The 20,786-nt window shown below is 38.5% G+C and overlaps 1 protein-coding gene across 2 annotated transcripts in view; it reads left to right on the top strand.

Moving 5' to 3' along the window:
- The window catches only part of dlgap3 (discs, large homolog-associated protein 3), a 173,367-nt gene that overhangs the window by 91,423 nt on the left and 61,158 nt on the right, over window positions 1-20,786 (top strand). For both annotated transcript variants that reach the window (XM_079877813.1, XM_079877812.1), the window contains exon 2: window positions 12,403-12,518. The gene's annotated coding sequence lies outside the window, so the exon portion shown is untranslated. The remainder of the gene's footprint in view (window positions 1-12,402; window positions 12,519-20,786) is intronic.

Raw genomic sequence — 20,786 nt, 5'->3', positions numbered from 1 at the left:
AGCAGACCAAACTTAGACACCTTAATCTGTAATTAACCACACAAACATATGCAAATATGCAAATCTGAGAGCAGCAGGCTGGGCGGACCTCGGCAGAGCGTGACGGATTCTCCGCCAAAGCTCTCTCTGTTGAAGTGGCGGACAGATGTAGTGGGGTGAACAGGCCAGCTGGGAGGTTTTAGATGAATCAACTTCTCTATATCTCTCTCCAATAATCTATTTATTGAAAATAACGGCTGTGCCAGGTGAGGCATAGGTTCACAAGTGGTTTTTCAATAAACAGCAAAGACAAAAGGGAACCTCTGCTTTTATTTTTGAATGTCACAAGAGTTTTGTAAATTCATTCCATATTTCGACGTTTACTGTTTATTTATACTCTGAATGTGCCCATGCCCAACCGAGAAGGCAATGTTATTAGGTTGTTATTGTTGTAATGTTTCATGCTAACTGTTGTTTGGTCAGCAAATACTATATGGGATACAGAGATTACATATTAGTTTTTTCCTTTGTAGGACTTTAGATCTCTGACTTGAACTACAGGAGCAGCACATACTGTCAAATAAATTACCAAAAAGCGTACTATTGCGTAGTATGTTTTGGATGCTGACATGCTGATGTCTCACGGAGGAGCTCCGGAAGGATTAAAGGAGGAGTGACGATAGTGCAAAACGAAAGAGGATCAGGCCTGGACTTTATGTTGTGTTTTATTCAACCCGATCTCACGGCAGTGAGTAAAAGGTAGCTAATTCGTACGAATTCATACGACCTCGCTCGTATGAATTCGTAAGTTTTTTGCTAAATTGTACATATTTTACGAGTTGCCCAATTCGTATTAACGACCTACCCCTGACCGTGACCCTAAACCTACCCATCACTAGGGTTTAGACAAATCGTATAAATTCATTCGAGTGAGGTTGTACGAATTCGTACGAATTAGCTACCTTTTACTCACTCGTAGGAATTGGTCGTGAGATAGCGTTTGTTTTAGTATGTTTGCATGCGGGATTCGTCCGTGATGGGCTGCCGCTCTCGATCACTTCCACTGACCGACGGAACCTCTGGCGATGTTGTTCTGGATTGTGGCCAACCCGCTGCAGCAATGGGATGAGACGCACTGGCCAGTGGGCCACTCACATGCCTCGGTTGTCTTCTCAAATAGGTCCACGAAGGCCTTCAGGTCATGTGGACCCCTCTTGGTCAGAGGCACATGAGCGGGGGTGGCATGTTAGAACCAGACATTGGCATTGCTTAAATGTTGTGTTGTTTTTCATCAAGAACATTTGGAGCACTTGGCAAATGATCAGTGAGCCACATGTATCTTGTGCTGATACTCTTGGGTGCTTTATTATTAAGCATTAAAGTGAGTCAAAATGTACTTCCCATGTTCTAAATTGACTGGATAGTCATTCAATCATCTAATTTTGTGTTCAACTGAAGAAATAACTTTATACGGCCAAAGTTATACAGGTTAAATGGGTCAGTAAATGATGAGTATTATCAGTTTTGATTAAGCCATCCCTTTAACCAATTAGACGTTCTTGGTCAACCAGTTTACTAAAAGACATTGCTAGTTGACCAGTTATTTTGCTGGTAAACAGCTGGGTTATGGTGGTCCACCAGCTAGACTAGCATCAAACTAGCATGTACTAGAGTGGACCATCGTGTTACAGTAATTCATACTTTCAGGTCTTTTCAGCAGGGTCAGCTGCATATGTTCAGACCTGGCTTTTGATAATGGCTCTCAATCTAAACCGTATTTCCTGTTGCATACAGATAGAGGAAGTGCACTGTTATGACACTGATTTTCCACTTGTTCTGCAGTGACCTATTAACCCCTCTCAATGTTGTAAGCCAAAGCTTTCTACTGCTTTGAGCACAAGTGTCACATTTCCGATAGTCTGTCACTAATGCCCACCCAATCAATTCATCAAAAAACCATCCACCGCACCCACACAAGGTCAGGCCACAAACGAGTCTAGCACCTAACATTTGATGGGACATCTTAGCAAATATTTAAAAGCTAACGCTGATGAATTGCCATTATTAATAGCTTCCAGTCTGTCACATTCTCTGCACAGAGAAGTGGAGAACAGTGATGAATGAATTCATTTATTTCCAATCTTTCTGCTGATGTGCATTTCTGACTTTGTGATGCCTGAATTGTGGTGTCTCAAGTCCAAGATTTGATCTTCCACTGGGTTGGGTGCAGAAAAATATGTTTATCTTTGTGAAAATTAGGTTTTTGAAAAAGAAAAAAATACTGATCTTTATCCATGTGCTTGCTGCTGGAACTTGGGTGTATTCAGTGTGGAAAAAGTGAAATTAATAAATCGCTACTTTGTTGCTTAAATTGCCTGCTTATGATTGCAACACAACGGGAGGTCATTTTGAAGGCAGTTTCTTTGAATTCAAAATTTGATTGCTTTAGATTTTTTGTGTGTTCAACCTGTCAGACCATTTTTCACAATCAACCACAATAAAATGCAGCAGGAAATGGAACACGCTTCAGCTGGGGCAAGAAAGTGCTGCAATTTGGCCTCCGTGGATGTGACAGGATTTTGATTGGCAGGTAGCATAGATTTGACAACAAATGTGTTTCTGACAAATAAGCGTGCATTAATAAAAATACAGCTTATCTTTTGGAGAACAATTGGAAAAACACTTTTATGTGTGATACCCAGTTTTAAGTTTGCAAAGAGTCTGAGCTTGAAACAGCAAGGAAGATTGTAGACTTGGCTTGTAGGAAGTGAGGAAATAAAAGACAAGGTTAGAAAGATTCATTGAGGAGCCCAGCCTGTAGCAGTTTTGCAATGGCTGGCTGTATTCTATCAGCTAGCAATGCATGTGGCTCAACCACAACAGCTTCATTGATTTTAATGGGAATGTTGCAGAACGCTGCACGCAGATAACCAGTACAACCTGGCCTGAACAGTTGAATTAAACAGTGTACAGTGTTATTTCTGTTATTTATAAATCAAATGGGCTACAGACAGTATACAGCTAGCACCAGAGAACAAATCAGTAAATATTTGTTAGTCTGCGGGTGTGTTGCGTACGCCACTGGACCCCACACTGTGCGCTTGCAGTGTAGACAAACTAATGGGAGCGTTAGTTTGTCACATCACATCACTAGCAGTGTCACACTTGTACATGCACACTTCAGTGTCTAATATTAGACATATATTTGTTATTATTCTCTCATATGGAGAATACTGATTAAATGGTGTGATGATGAGATGCAGTTATTATATCGTCACCTGATCCGTGTGATATAAGTACATGAGCGCAAGGTACAATTTTCTTTTATGGTTATTATTTCTACACCCAGACGATAAAGCAGTGTATATTTCAGGAGGTTTAATTGTTTTTGTCATTCGTTATGGTGTTTTGGTAAGAGTGCATCAACGGGGAATGAAGACGTATGTTCGGTGATAGGTGCACATACTGTATCATTGAATATCACAGCACGCTTTATTTGCCAATTCGGTTTTTAGTTTTCATGATATAACGACATTACACATTTGTTTGTTTTTTACTATACCGTTTATTGGAAAGTTTGATGAATGGAGATGATCTCCTTTGTCAGATGCCATGGCTTTGACACTAGTGTTTACTTCCGGGTTAGATCGTGGATTTCCCAATGGGGTGGGCGCTTCTAGGGTCATGTTTTTAAATATATGGAAAGTACCAAATGCTTTTTTTTTTTTCAGGTGTTATTTTCATTTTACAAATGTATTGAAAAAATTTCAAACGATTATTTAATGATTGCATATTCAGTATTTGTTATTTTCTGTTATCACAGATGTCCAGTTCTTCTGTAATCAAGAGATTAATGTTTTTATTTTCTCTCACTATCTGGATACAGAGTTGGTTTTGTCCAGTTACTATTCTGGTGGGAATTTAGAGTATTTAAGCCAGACCTTCTCAGCCTTTGGGGAGGAAGGGGGTCAGTGAGTTAAGCTGAGGTTGCGTTTGTGCTGTTTAAAGCTAATTTACTTAGTTCTTTTTTAGAAAAAGTCTGCGCAGAGTAAAGCGTTTGTAAATATATATATTTTTTCCTTCAGTTTATTCTTTTTCTTTTTTCTTTTCGTATTCACAGACCCAATTTTTGATATTTGATTAATAAAATTCACTCTCTTTTCATTATCCTGGTTTACTCCTATGCCTTCCTATCACCTCCCTTGGTCCCTAACGGCATACGTTTAAAAAAAATGGCCTGAAGAATTAGGCCCATGTAGACTTTTGCCTTATATAGCAGTCCATTGGGGGAAAGTGGAGCACCTCGATTTGTAAGGTGTTTTACCAAGGCTTAAAACATCTTCATTGCATGATTTAATTATTCTAACTTAATCTGCACTATATCTGGCATGGGTGTACATGATATTGTCCAATTCCTGTAATACACTACTTGACTAAATGTTTGTAGACACTCACTTCTAATTACCATGTTTGGTTATTCCAGTAAAAGTTTTGAAGATAAATTATTAACATGCTCGTATGGTTGTGGAGTTGGGTACTTTTGTGCCATATAGTGTAATTATGGTGTGTTTGTGAACATTTTATTAACAAGGGGAACTTTTGTAATGGATGCACACATAATGTGCTGCATATTTGAGATGTATGAGCACATGGTCATGATTATCATCTCACATCAACACATTTTTGCACACAGGGGTTATGTGAATGGATCCTGAATATTGCCGTTCTTTGAAAATCTGCTCTCACGTGTGCCTGAGATCAAAGTAGCTCTGGTAGGAATGTTAATACATATTAATGGGCCTCTTTGTCAGGACTGAGCTCTACAGACTTCAGCAAAGTGGCCTAAAATTGCAACATAATTGGGCCATCTATGAGTTTGAGGCTAAACAAACTATCTCCCTAAAGACTCCCCATCTCTCTGTCTTTCTTTACAAGCACTCTTAAGAGTTACTTTGGCCTTACACCTCTGTTTTGGTACTTGCAGGGTCATTTTAATTGTTTGCTTAGCAAATTAAAGATACATTTTTGCTTTGCTTTGTTTATCTGACTGTCACTTGAATGATTTCAATTGAAATTGCATCACTGTCTTATTCAGACACAGCGGTGAGCCTGTTCAGAGATGTCTTCAGAGCTGCTACAATGAATATGATGGGAAATTGCCATTGTGTGTTTACGTCATGGCCATAATACTACTTAAAAACAAAACGTTCTTTATCATAATGTTACTTTTTGCATATGTGTCTTGTAGGAATTTTTTTCTTAATATTACTTACTCTTGTTGCACCTTGTCAGATTTGTATGGAAGCTTTGTTTCCGCCAAAGAATAATCTCACAATTCTTACACTTTCCTCGCAATCGCAAGTTTATTTTTTTCTCATAATTACGAGTGTATGTCTCGTTATTCTGTTAAAAAAAAAAAAAAAAAAAAACGTCAGAAGTGCAAGATTCTGACTTTTTTCTCAATTGCAAGTTCATATCTCACATTTTTGGGTTTATAACTCGTAAATCTGACTTTTTTCCTCAGAATTGTGAGATAAAAATTTGCAATTGCGTTTTTCCATTGTTTTATTCCATGGTAGTAACACCCTTCAATACATTTGCTTACCATTATATCTTGATGACCTGGGCACACAACTTTTTAGTAATACATTGTATATAAAATGATATAGAGGGACACAATATGAGCGACACTGTTCTGTAGATTGACCCAGCAGTGAAGAAGTGAGATATACAGTAGTTTATGTCTTGCGCTGTACTGTATGGAGATTTGGCTGATTCTAGGAATTCAGTGAGCACAGCAAAAGAGATACGGGAAATAAATAGATTCACAGACTGAGAAAATGGAGTGAGAGGTGAGATCGACACAGAACGGGACAGTGTAGGACAGTCTGGACTTGTTCCTGTCCACTGTTCGATGAAGAGGTGTTTAATGAGAACTCGGGGAGAGAAAAAGAGACAGCAAGGGTGTGAAGGAGACAGCAAACCTGAAATTGAATGTGAAGTGTAAGGTAGAATGAGAGAGGAGTTTGGAATATAAAACTGGTTGTGCATTAAATATTCATTTTCCTCAGGTTTGGAAGAGCAGTGCGTTTCTCTCTAAAGCACATCGAAACACTCAGCAAATGGGTTAAAAACCCAAGGGGAAATGTATATAACTCACACCTATAAACCAGACAACACACACACACACACCGAAAGAGAAAAAATTAAACCGATTTTCTCTGATGAACTGCCATCCACAAGCATGAACATTTAAATCAGGACACACCTGCGTCCACAGGCTAAACACACTCATGCATCACATTCATATATGCAAAGTACCTCACGTGCTTTCTTCTCTCAAACTCATAATATTACATCACGGAAAGATCTTTAGCCAGTGGAGCAGAAATCTGCATCTGAGTGTGTGCTCACATGTGCTCTGAAAATGTGCACATTCCCCAGCTGTATAAGCATAAACAGCTTTTTCTTTTTCAATTTACCAATGTATCCTCACACTTCAATAATGCATGTCTTCAGAGAGAAACAGAATAAACAGTGCGCTGTACCTCTGTTTTATCCTTTAACAATTTATTTCATTTACAGTGAAATGCTTTGGCCTTTGGTTTTGGAAATGCTTGAACCCTTTACAGTAGCCTGGTAATACCAAACTCTGCTACTTCGCTTTGCTTCGTAGACAGAGTCTGGAAGGGCATAATAGAAAAGCGTTTTCTTTCTCGTGGGGGGGGCGCTTGTCTGAAGTATAAAATCATTGGTTACCCGTAAGCCAATCACATAACGTTTGGTTATGGCGTGTGTTATGCGCATGCTCAGCCGCATTTAACTTCCACTGTAAACACATGTATGATGTGGAAACAAAACCATCGAGCGAAATACCGGAGTGAACATGGCTGTGAACGACTTTTGCAGATTACGTGAAGTAAATCTACGCATCCACGGTACAATCAGCGTCTACGTCACGGCTCTCAGCCCGCCCTCTGTTCGTTGATTGGCCGGCTGTTTTCAGGCCAGAGGAAAACGGAAAGCTATTACGCTATCTCAGACTGAGTACAGAAGCGAAATGAAATTGAGCGGAAGTAGGAAGTCTGACGTAGTCAGAAAATATCTGTGTTCATGTCATAATATACGTTTAATACACTTTTTTACACACATAGTCATTTATTCATATTCATTTATCAATTTCACTTCACACATACATACTACTGTTCAAAAGATTGGGATCAGTAGGTTTTTTTTATGGATTAATACTTTTATACAGGAAGGGCAAATTAAATTGATTCAAAGTAACAGTAAATACATTCACAATGTTCCAAAAGATTTGTCATGAAAATAAATGCTGTTTTTTTTATCTTTCTATTCATCAACAAAGAAGAAATGTTTCTTGAGCAGGAAATCAGCATATTAGAGTAATTTCTGAAGGGTCATCTGACACTTCAGATTAATGGTTGCTGAAAATTCAAAACTGTATTAATATGAAGAAGTTATTTTAAATTGTAATTTTTCACAATATTACTATATTTTTTTAATCAAATATATGCAGCCTTGGTCAGCATAAGAGACTTTTTTTTTTTTTTTTTTTACCAGCCCCAAACTTTTCAATGGCTGTGTGCATGATAAGAAACCAATGGAGGATATGTTTCAAGATTTTGTGTGAAAACAGCTTGTCAAATAGTGAATTGACTGCTTTTCTGCTGATGGTCAGCATGTTTGTCTTTAAATTAATTTTGGAGTGAGCTATTTCTGGCTTTCAAAACTGTTCAGCTGATTAAGTCAAGGACAATTTTTGCAACAGGTGTATTTCAATTCATGGCTCTTTTATTGTATTCACCAATGGTGACAGACTGTTGTAAAATTGATGTCAATGTAATTACATGATTGGCTTATAATGTGCACCTGATCCAAACTGAGCTTTGTTGACTAATGCATTTTCTCAAATTATACAGATGCGGAGATTACCATCTCTTCCTGTAATGAAAGAATCTCTAGTACCAGAAAAACCTAATTGACTCCTTTATCTCCTATAATGTAGTGATGAATAATTTCCACACAGGTTTGTCTTTTACCACAAAGTTCACCTTTTTGCTGAAAGATGAAAGATTAAGAAGGTCACGGGCAGGTTGAATCAAATATCACATCCCGGATGAACAATAACAGTTCCCAACCCCGGTGTCATCACCCCAACTCTCTAGTTCCCATCTATTGCCTGTGCAATGTGATATGTAATTCAACCAGAGCCATTCACTTTTATAATAAAAGATGGCCTATAGCAGCCCCAGTGTGGGTCAAGGAGATTGTCTGGCCCACATTAAATATGAATTTGCTTTAATGTCATACATGAGGTGATATGGGAGATGACTTGAGCTGCATATGTCAGAAAGGTTCTTCTCCTACAGGTTCTTCATTAGCATAATAATAATGTTTTATGTATATATTTATACAAGGTGATGTGGATGATGGTTGGCTGTGAATTTGGTCCCAAGCCTGTGGACATGCTAATGAAGGACCTGTAGGAGAAGAACCACCCAAAATGTGCCAAGAAAATATCCCCCACACCATTACACCACCAGCAGCAGCTTTCATGTTTTTTATGCCAATTTCTGACCGTTCCAGTAGAAATCGAGACTCCAATCTTCTATCGTCGAATTTTGGTGAGCTCTTGTGAATTGTAGCCACAGTTTCCTTTTCTTAGCTGACAGGAGTGGCACCAGGTTTGATCTTCTGCTGCTGTAGCATGAACTAGCAGCTTGATTCTATGATTAGTGACTGATGAACTGTCTTTATGGATTTTGATGTATATCTTGTATCATTGTCTTGATCACAGTTTTATCCTAAACCCCAATCTAATTCTCTTATTAAAAATCTAAATGATTTATTTATTTATTGACTAAAGAACTTTTAGGAAACTTTTTAATATCCTTGTGCATTTGAAGGTTGAATGCAACCGAACTTTTTTGAGAAGCCATCCAGATGATTCATTGGCATGTAGGTGATGTCTTGTTGTACCATATACTTTGATGCAACCAGCCAATTCAGTTAGGTTGTTCCAAAAAAGTGGATGATCAATCAGGGAGACAAGGTCAGAGAGGGTACTAGCTGGCTGATTGCAAAGTTGCAGTAATATTAAAATCAATGTATGCATGTCACAACACCATAAGTACTCTAAGAAATCCTAGTATGTTGTTAAAAGCGGGATTTTTTATTGCATTTCTAGAAAACTGCATACAGTACTTACTGGCAGTGTTGGGGAAAGTTACTTTCCTCCCTAAAAAGTTTCTAATGTCGTTACTTAGTTACTTTTTATTTACTTTATTGAAAAAGTAATGCAGATAAATTGTTGTAAATTTTAAAGTAATGTGTTACTTTACCAGTTACTTAAAAAGTTACTGATTACGTAACTTGTGTTACTTGTAATGCGTTACCCCCAACAATACAGCACAGTGTATGATGGGCCATTTATCTTTAGCTAGAGTTTTGACCTGAACTCTTCCTGTTTCTACTTGGAAATCCAATGACGAGACATTATACTGTGTGAATTACATCCTTGTGACTTGCTGCCAGCCAGCTGTGTTCCCATTTTTATCTAACTGAAAGTTAGTTGTTCAAGTCCCACCATGTACTATAAATAGTGTATTCTCATAATACTGAATATTGAACATGAACATGGTTCATTGTGTTGTGCAATAGAGTCAGCACTTCACCCATTTCCCCCTGCTCAGCCTTCTGGGAAATCCCTATAGGTTAGCTGACCCCTAATTAAAAATCCTGCAGCTACTCATTAGTTCCTCGCTGCTCTGTGAAACGAAAGCGAGTCGAAACGGAGCAGAGCTATTGATCACATTAGCACACAAAGCCGCTGCGGCAGGTGACCCGAACTGATCGCTTCTCCCCGGCAGCAGCGGTCCTAGAGCAGGTGTACGACCCACCTTGAGATCCATGAATACTACATTATTATGGGCACCTGTGTCATTTCTGCATTGGCTGTGGGTAAATGATGAAAGGACAGTGGTAATACTCAGAAGTCAGAAGGACACTGGCTTTTGGTGTCTGACGGAGACTATTTGGCCTCCCTGTTCTCTCAATTCTTTCTCTCTTATGTAAGAGGAGCACTAAATCATTGTCCTTCCTAAAGCAGAACAGTAAATGTATTATTTTTATGCTTTTGTCTGCTTTATTATATTACATATTTTCACTGAAAAACAAGACTAAACTACAGATACAAAACTTTTGTTGTTATATTTCCCTCTGTAATCATAACTTACATGATTACAAATACACATCTCAATGACTTATAGAACAGGTCTGCTGTACATTTATTGCACAGCCATATTTCAAGTAGGCTGTTTACCAATGGGACAGATAAATGTCAACATCTTTATGAAACTGAGACTAGGTAAATGGTTCTATGTTATTTATTGTTTCTCATTACCCAAAAGGATCCGCTGATCGGCTAAATAGAATTAGGGAAGTACCAGTAGCTGTATTTAAAGCTGAGGCTGTAAAAGATTAGAAATCATCAGGAGATATGCGCGGTTTGTGAACCGTGGAATCCGGAAGCGAGAGAGAAATGAGAAAGGGAGTTTGTCCTTTATCAAAGTCTGCAAGTTAAGGACACTCTGTATGGAGAAAAGTGAAAAAGGAACTGGCTAAATTTTAGAGGTCAGAAACAAGAAGGGCAGAAGAGAAGTCATTTTATTCCCTTTCTCACTCTCGCATTCATGCTACGTCACTTAGTGTGAGCCCCAAATTTTGACAAATTTGGTAAAAAAAAATCATCAGGAAAAACGAGAAGAATAAGATTTTAATACAACATTAATGATGCAAAATACTGGCTCTTACAAACACTCAAGGGGACGCAAGTGTTTCCTCAATTTGCTGCAAAGCCTTGTGCAGAGACGCACACTGACATCTCAACGCAGAGCCAGCCTCTACACAAACACGCGCACAAGCACATGAATACTTAATTGTTTTCCTGGAGTTTTGAGTTTATAATCATATTTAGAGTGAACTTGGTGGCAGCAAAAATGTCTGTGGTGACCTATATTCTCTGATTGCTGTTGCCTTTTTGGAACAATGGAGAAGTTGTGTGTTCTAATTATTCTGGCTCCAGCTGCATTCACAAATCAATGAGTTGAGTTTAGAATCTTGCTGTTAAAAGTTTTGCTTAACTTCTTGCCTTTTGCACTTGTCTGTGATATTAGTGTCAAATCTTCCCATTTTCCCCATTTCCTGTTAAAAAGGAACAGATTTGTGATTAGAGTACAATGGACCTTAAGTCCCCCTGTAGTCAATAATTGTATCCCTTAAAACTCATCTTTGATCACCAAAATGACATAACGTGTGAAAAACAATTCTTCATGCCTTAAAATAGCTTGAATGTAACTCTACACCCTTGCTTCATATAGTATACGTGGATCCATGAATATGCAAATTCGATCAGTGCAGATCACTCGCTAAACTTTCGTCAAGTTACTGTAGTAAACGCCACACAACTCTTTACAAAGTCAGACACATAACTGTAACTAATATGATTAGCCTTTTGCTTGACTATACGCTATCAAACAGCTAATAGTGTGTTGCTAATGTTACACAAACCATGTTCCTGTTTACCATCTCAAAATTAGGCAGCTGCCTTCTAAAAATCAGTATATCCTTAGAAATGCTTTGAAACGTATTACTAGTAATATGAACTAATAGTAGTCAATGAACAATAAACTGGGTTAAGTGAATGTATTTTAACATATCTTACATACTTCCCCTTTGATGTAGTATTTATAGCATATTCATTTCCAAAAATGTACCAGAAATGCCCTGCAGATTATAGTAGGGTTAAGGCTACATTTTTTTTTCTCTTCTCATCATCTTTTTTCTTCAGTCATCATCTGTTCATCTGTGAACCATCTATTGTATACTTCTCATATTGTTGAGCCTTTTTTTTTATGTGGCTCGAAACAGAGGGATTGTATTAAACCAACGATGAGTGTAAACCTCAAAATTTGGTTTCAATGCAAACAGTGTAATGAGGGTCAACAGTGAGCATGAGGTTCTCTCTTGATCGTCTTGCATGGTCTCGGCTCTAACCCATCACATGTTCCCAAAACCGATATCTGGAAGATATACATGGCCAATTAAACCTTGATGCCAGCTTCTTTGCTGTCTCTTTCGGGCTTTTTTTCCAGCTGATTATCTTGCATGTGGGAGAAAGGTTTTGTTCTTTGGAACTAGAAGCGGGACTCATTACATCTTTGCCACATTATATTGCCATGTTAGCCTGGAATTGCTTTCAGTGAACAGTGTTTTCCCCTGACAGTGCATGAGAAAAAAAAAAAAAAAGAAAAAATACAAACAAGCATGGATGTTTAGTCATTTCATCTGTTTGTTTCTATCTCTCTCACACTCCCCGTTTCTCTCTTTTTCTCTCTTCAGATTGCTGAGTGGAATCTGTGAGGGTTTGCAAACTACAGAAGTGTGTATTGTGTGTCCATTGAAGAGACCGTTTCCCCTCTGCTGATAATGAAGCACCATTTCCAGATGAGGAGGCAGTGAGTATTTTATCTCTGACTGTAGCCATACGTGCATGGAGAGCCATTAATTCCCTTGGTTCACCATGTGTCTTTGAAAGCTGTCCCTCTGCGCCTCCGTGCAAGCCGCTCTCAATTTCAGGCTTCTATCAAGTGCCTGGCCAAGATTACACAAATGTCATTTTAATGCCCCCTAAAAACCTCACCTCAAAGGGTCCCGTGCTCTTTGAAACTGTTCTTTTCATTCCCACATGTTTGATGTGTACATTTTTTTAAAGCTGCTAGACACATTGTAAGGGTCCATATTTATGCCTTGGCTAGTGCACTTTTCTTTCCCATATTTCCTTTTGAAACCGGAAGCTCACAAGAGATTGTGCCTTTTTTAATAGCCAGTACAAATCACATCTGTAAACTAGAATTTGCTCTATTCTAGTTGGTTGCAGGTGGCATTAGGGGGTGGGACATTCTCATTCTAGCGTGCATCTGATTGGACAAAAGCTTGTGTAGTGCAGGATGAGTCATCAATATTTTAGATTTGTTTTGTTGGAAGACTGTGAAGTTTAAATTAGTATATCAGCCAAAGGTTAATTTTGTTACTAATTTGTTAATGATTAGTAATAAATGTTTGCATCACATAACAATGTAATATAATTTTGCAGAAATGTTGCCACAGGAATGTTTTTCCAATAAACCTAGGTTAAGCATATAAAGTATATATAAAATTGCATTACTTATTGCATATTACTTATTGCATATATATATACATATACACACTGTAAGTATACTGTAGGTGGATGCTACATAGAGCAAGATACTAGAACAACAGTGTGAGGTGTCATTTTGTGGTTGTCCATCAGGGAACATTGATGTTGACAAAGGATGTGCATTATTCAACCCTGACATATCAGTTATTCATGATGCTGACGTGATGCCACAAGAGACCGCTGTTATGTTTGCTGAGAGGGGTCTTCGACTAAAGCTCATACCGATTGATTTCAGTCCTGTGGTGCTTGAAGAGGTGTGATAAAGGTGTTCTTTAAATATGGCTATCCTGGCTCAAAACCACAGTCTGTCATGCTTTTGGCTGCGTGAGGCACATAGAAGCAGACTCAGAAGACAGGATGAAGTGACAACAGGAATTTAACATAAACAGAAACATACCAAAACTACAACACAGTGTTGACGAGAACCGACAGTGAACAGAGAACAATGAGTAACTTAAATACACCGATGAAAATGGGAAGACAAGGTGACAACAGCTGAACATGGTGAGTAATGCTGATCGCTGGCAGGTGCTGGTAATGTTGAAGTGAGTGCAGGTGTGAGCCGGAGAGGATGATGGGACATGTAGTGAAGACAGTGACTAACAGGTGACACAGTCGTATGAATAACAGCTGAGGATTTGGCTCCAGTGAGTTTGTAATTTGGCATTACGTGAGTAGCCAATGTTAGAAACAATTTGCCAAGCCACAAGGGTGCTGTACACGTTCCTTTCTCTGAATTTACAATTTCATTGAGGGCAAATAACCAATAAAAAGATATAAGGAGATTCATATTTTGATCATTTTGTGTGTAAATGTTCCAGTATTGCTTTCACGTTACATCTCAAAGAAACGTGCAATTACAAATACACAGCAAATGGAAACTGACATTTTGCTTATCCGCTCTTGTACACAGGCTTATTTTAATGATGCTTTTAAAGCTGAAATGTTTTAGTTAGATTTGTAACCTTCAGACTTCATAGCCTTCAGACCCAGGGCCTCATGCACAAAACTGCATACATTTCATCATAAAAGATTGTGCATACGCACAAAAGTTTTCATTGACTGTACTTTAGTGCTTAAAAGCACTAAAAACTAGGAAATAGAGGATGATAGAGAATGAACATGGCCAGTGCTGATAAGAGAGATATTACACTGCATAAAGTATTTTCTTAATCAATATCTTTGTTTTTCAGTATTGCGTTTTGAGGGGAAAAAAATACGTAAGCAAAATTGCATCCGATATTTAGACTGTTTCTAGACAATAAATCTAGTGTAAGTGTATTATTCACCTCATGGAAATTGTTTTTACTTGTTTCAAGCATAAATCTAACTAATGCAGTTTTGCTTTATTATGTTTTTCACTTTAAAATAATGATTCAGATGACTAGTAGTTCCTACTGAGTTACTAGGCAACACTTGAGTAATTAGTGATGCATTTTATGACCATGTTCAGAGTAAAAAAGACAATTTCTCACCTCTCAGACATGTTAATGTTGTGATTAGTAATTAAGTGTTAATTATTTATAATTTGTCTTAGTTAGTAGCTCTTAATGGAGTTTGTCTCATTCAGTAATTACTGATTACCTAGGGACTATCTCAGTCCTAAATTTGCTATTACTTATTGATTAATTAATATTGTTTCCATATTAGTCAATGGTAGCTGATGTGTTAATAGTACTACTCAATTGTCCTGTATTACTTCCTGCATAGTTACCTATTAATGACGAACCATTATTCTAAAGGGTTACCAAAAAATGTATATCGTCTGCTATCAGCCGGTTGACCATGATATAATTTCGAGAGCATAGCTCAGGTAATCTGATCTTGGTTGAGTACTCGATACATGGCAGATCAGAGCAAAGTTTGAGACATCATTGAGATCCATAGTAGATACATGTGAGATTACTGAGACATTTTCATAGAAGTATCCTTATGATCTTGATGACATATAACCTTATTCTAACTATGAGAAATAATTGAGATATTAAAACTCATTTGTGTTTTATCTTTCCTGTGGGTCCTGAAAGTGATGCTTCAGTGTAAAAGTGCTAGCCTGAATTTTTTAAAAGGCATTTAACAGACAAGTTTGAGACACTCAACCTACATTATTCAGATCTTTAATGTGCTTTTTGGCAGAGGATTATTTTATTTATATAACTTTTTTTTTATATGTAATATGATAACCATAATTTTTGCAAAACTCCAAAAACACACATATACATTCAATTCACTGCAGTTTCCTGCTGAAATGACAAGTGACAGTAAAACCCCAGCAACTTTTATTCCTTTTCACACAAATTATGATTACAGAGGCAGATAATTGATTAATAAAGGCTGTTATGACATCAAACCACACTTTAACCATAGTGCATGATTTGTGAACTAATACATTTTGACATTTGTATTACCTAACCAGTTTCATATGTATTGATTGTCTGACATAGTTAACATGCTTGTTAGCTCACTTGGTCCTTGATAAGCACTCTGATATGAGGCCCATGAAACACGAGCCACGATCTAAGAAAGCTAAAATGGCACGGTTGCTTCAGCAAATGTAGTTTATCTCATGTGTGCTTTAACACTATTGGTTAGGTTTAGAGTAGGGTTTAGTGAAGGTGGTATGTTTTTTACACTCAATAGTGCTATAACCTTTAGCGCCACTCACTGGACATTTCATTTCCGAGCTGTCACAATACAGACAACAACCAATATATAAAAAAAAACATTACTAAACTAAAAAACTGAACGCGTTTTTAGCGCCACTCACTGGACATTTCACTTTGAAAGGGTCGCAAAATGTGCAAGATCAACGTAATATCATTTTGCGTAAATGTCACTACAGGCACGTTTTTCCAATGAGCCTGGGCTGATGACAACATTTGATCCGGCTATGAAGCGGTTTCCCGTGGCAGGAAGTTTGTCAAGTGCTCTCTTTGTTTCAGATATTTTCCTCTACAAGAATAGCTCACCTGCTCGCACACACTCTCTCCAGCTTTTCTACAAACAAGTCTTTCTCCGTAAGAGCTCTTCATCAGTTTCAGCGCAGTTAATATGTTGTGTCTCAGTGGAAAGGCGTCTCATAGATGAGAGACTGTGTTCTTTTCGCAGTTCTTTGGGTCAATCAGATGACAAACAGGTCAATTAATCAGGTTTGAGTGAAGTTTTTGCTGTCATTACTCTCTCTTTCACAACTATGAAAGTGGCAACTACAGTTTATGCCATCCTTTCATGTGTCCATGTATATTTCCTGTCCTCTGTTGCTTTTTGTAATAAGCTATTCTTTGTCTTTGGTAGAGGATAGAAACTGACCTCTGCTTGACCTGCAATGAGTAAATGATTCTCATTAGGTGACGCTATGGGTTCATTATTGAAAGCACACTCTGTCTCACCTTTGCTGTCATCTCCATTGAACTGCATGTCTTGGAGACCAGTCCCGAGGGATGCAGATAGATCTTTCACCCAGAGTAGAGAACGGCATTCACAATTTGCTGTTACACATTTCTGAGCCTCACCTAGCTAGACTTTTGTCTTGTATATTAAAGTCTGGCCCATTCTGTTGATGAACCAGCTTACTACTACTAGCAGCTTAGTCTACTATCTGAGGCTGGTTTATGTTGGATAGGTGCTGGTCTTGATCTGAACCAGCTACCTTTGTGTTGCCACTCCAGTTCCTTAATCACAAAGTGTTGTTGTTTTTTTCTCCTTCTCATGAGCTCATGAAAATCAATTGAAACACTTTGCTGATAGCTTTTCGAAAGAGATTCATCTATGGAGGTCAGGCTGCACTAGCCTGGGTTTCCCCATGCTGCCTTGCGCGCAGCGCGATTTTATTCACGCTGCTAGGCAGCCTGGACACCATGGACCAGATTTTCCCCTCAAAAAGGGAACCAATCACAGAACGGGGAGGGAGCAGCAAGACGATGACGACGCAGTTTGCAGTTTGTTTATATCTATGGATCCAACATGGCATCAGACACGAAGTTACCTTTCGATGCAGCCTTAGATAGTGTTCTAAGTAGTTTAGAACGCAAGTTTATTTCGTCTTCTTCTTCGTCCAATTTCTGTCGCTCTACATACACTCACCTAAAGGATTATTAGGAACACCTGTTCAATTTCTCATTAATGCAATTATCTAATCAACCAATCACATGGCAGTTGCTTCAATGCATTTAGGGATGTGGTCCTGGTCAAGACAATCTCCTGAACTCCAAACTGAATGTCAGAATGGGAAAGAAAGGTGATTTAAGCAATTTTGAGCGTGGCATGGTTGTTGGTGCCAGACGGGCCGGTCTGAGTATTTCACAATCTGCTCAGTTACTGGGATTTTCACGCACAACCATTTCTAGGGTTTACAAAGAATGGTGTGAAAAGGGAAAAACATCCAGTATGCGGCAGTCCTGTGGGCGAAAATGCCTTGTTGATGCTAGAGGTCAGAGGAGAATGGGCCGACTGATTCAAGCTGATAGAAGAGCAACTTTGACTGAAATAACCACTCGTTACAACCGAGGTATGCAGCAAAGCATTTGTGAAGCCACAACATGCACAACCTTGAGGCAGATGGGCTACAACAGCTGAAGACCCCACCGGGTACCACTCATCTCCACTACAAATAGGATTAAAGAGGCTACAATTTGCACGAGCTCACCAAAATTGGACAGTTGAAGACTGGAAAAATGTTGCCTGGTCTGATGAGTCTCGATTTCTGTTGAGACATTCAGATGGTAGAGTCAGAATTTGGCATAAACAGAATGAGAACATGGATCCATCATGCCTTGTTACCACTGTGCAGGCTGGTGGTGGTGGTGTAATGGTGTGGGGGATGTTTTCTTGGCACACTTTAGGCCCCTTAGTGCCAACTGGGCATCGTTTAAATGCCACGGCCTACCTGAGCATTGTTTCTGACCATGTCCATCCCTTTATGACCACCATGTACCCATCTTCTGATGGCTACTTCCAGCAGGATAATGCACCATGTCACAAAGCTCGAATCATTTCAAATTGGTTTCTTGAACATGACAATGAGTTCACTGTACTAAAATGGCCCCCACAGTCACCAGATCTCAACCCAATAGAGCATCTTTGGGATGTGGTGGAACGGGAGCTTCGTGCCCTGGATGTGCATCCCACAAATCTCCATCAACTGCAAGATGCTATCCTATCAATATGGGCCAACATTTCTAAAGAATGCTTTCAGCACCTTGTTGAATCAATGCCACATAGAATTAAGGCAGTTCTGAAGGCGAAAGGGGGTCAAACACAGTATTAGTATGGTGTTCCTAATAATCCTTTAGGTGAGTGTACATCATCTGGTATAATTGAAACGATTGGCTATGAGCTACGTACAGGCGCATTTGATAGACATTCGTAGCGCCCAATAAACGGCTCTGGGCATTCGTAAACCACGCCTCAAATACGAGAAAATGAACGTGGTTCCCAGACCACGTCTCAATGAGAAGAGGTCTGAAGTTAGCCAGGCTAAGGCTGCACTTCATTATGCTTCTTTAAGAATATCAGGTTTCAATACATTTTTTTCCAAAGTTTACCTCCAAATACAAACAAACTGGCACCATGTTAACTGTTCAAATTAGTAAACAATTAAGGCCATTTTGTTTTTAGACATTGGCTATTCTAATATTAGGAATATAAGAAATAATTATACACTCATTTATCACTCAATTATACACTTATTGCTGTATAGGTCTGATTTGTAAATGTTTCTTATGGTACAGAAAGGAAAATAATCCAGCAACCAGGCCACCTCAGGTTGTAATCTGAAAGCGAGTAGCTGTTACTTTGAAATGTTGTTATAAATTCAAAGCATTACACTGTGTAGCTGTTTGATGTTGACATGTTTAAACCAAGAGCAATAAGCCTACGAGTCTCCTAATATATGAGGAACAACTTGGAAAATTGCTGATCCATCACTGTATGCTGTACCCCCCCCCCCCCCCCTCTCTCTCTCTCTCTCTCTCTCTCTCTCTCACACACACACACACACACACACACACACTCACTCGCTCCTTCTCTTCTGAATCCAGCTTATTTGCCATTTCATACTCAAGTCCTTGCTAAAGTTTCAAACATCTAAGTCAGTGTAAGATCAACTGCACAAATTATTAAGACATTATCAGCCAGACTGCAATTATATGAACCCGCTTATACTTATGTAAACACTTTTTGTAGGCTGAATTGTATTAGTTTTGCAATTTCGGTAGTGCATGCTGAAAAAAATAAAGCTGTTAATTCATGAAAGAGTTTGAGCAAGAAGTATTAAACTTGTCAAACATGGTCTGTGAATAAAAATGTTCTGCCCATTTTCTCAGCTCATACAATCATGGTGCCATTGTGCTTATGAAAGAAAACCAGTATATTAAAATAAATTTCATACATTATGTGTAAATAAACCTTTTCAGAAACGTTACACTTTGTTGCACTGCAGGTATAAATTTCTTTGTATGCTACACTGTAATACAGCATTGAATGTGTGTGTGCGCACTCAGAAATTAACTCCAATTGTTATGGCTGTACAGTGGGTAATTGTAACCTTAATTATCATAGTGCAGTGTCTTATTTTTTTGTTTTTGTGGTTATTCAACCCAATCTCACGGCAATTCGATCTCACGGCAATACGAATTTTACGTCTAAACCCACGTGATGGTTAGGTTTAGGGGCGGGGTCAGGGGTAGGTCATTCGTACGAATTCATACGAATTGGTTGTGAGATAGCATTGGGTTATTGACTGCTGGCACCTCAGAGAATTATACCAACCAAGTAAATTACAAATAAAAGCATGCTGTGATGTGCTACAATATTAACTTCAGAAACATTGTGGTTTAGTAGTGGTCCAGGAGACTTTGGTTGGTGATAGTTGAAGGTGATATTGAAGTTGATTTCAAACAGCTTTTGGATGATACGCATCTTCAGATGTGAAATGTGTACATTGATCAAAAACTACAGTGAATCCTCCAAGGATCCTGTAAAAAACAGAACTTGGTAAATTATTTAAACCACACTACCGTTCAAAAGTTTGAGGTCGGTAAGATTTTTAAAATGTTTTTGAAAGAAGTCTCTCACCAAGGCTGCATTCATTTGATCAAAAAGTACAGTGAAAACTATGGAAGATTGTTTCCACCACTTAATAAAAAAATAAAAAAAGGTAATTGCAACTTTTCATCTCACAATCTTGACTTTTTTCTCAGAATTGCCTGAAATAAACTCACAATTTTGACTTTTTCTTCTCAGAATTGCGCGATACAAACTCGTTGTTGACGCGTTAGGTCAGTAGGCGGAGAGTAAATGGTCTTTTATGGCTTTTCGAACACATTCGACCACATGAGTGTTCACAAGAGAAATCTGGTTGAATGCTTTTACGACTACCTTTGGAAGTGGTCGAATGTGGACAAGCTCAAAATGATTTAGACCCCTTTTTACACCTGTTGTTTAGCATCGTCCACTTGTGATCCAATCAACCAAAACACCAGGTGTAAACAGGGCCTTAGTTCAGGAGTTTGAGCCTGTACTAATG

Source organism: Squalius cephalus (assembly GCF_949319135.1).
Source record: "Squalius cephalus genome assembly, chromosome: 8".
NCBI classification, from domain to species: Eukaryota; Metazoa; Chordata; class Actinopteri; order Cypriniformes; family Leuciscidae; genus Squalius; species Squalius cephalus.
The sequence above is the reverse complement of the archived record's forward strand: the minus strand, read 5'-3'. Positions and strand labels throughout refer to the sequence as shown.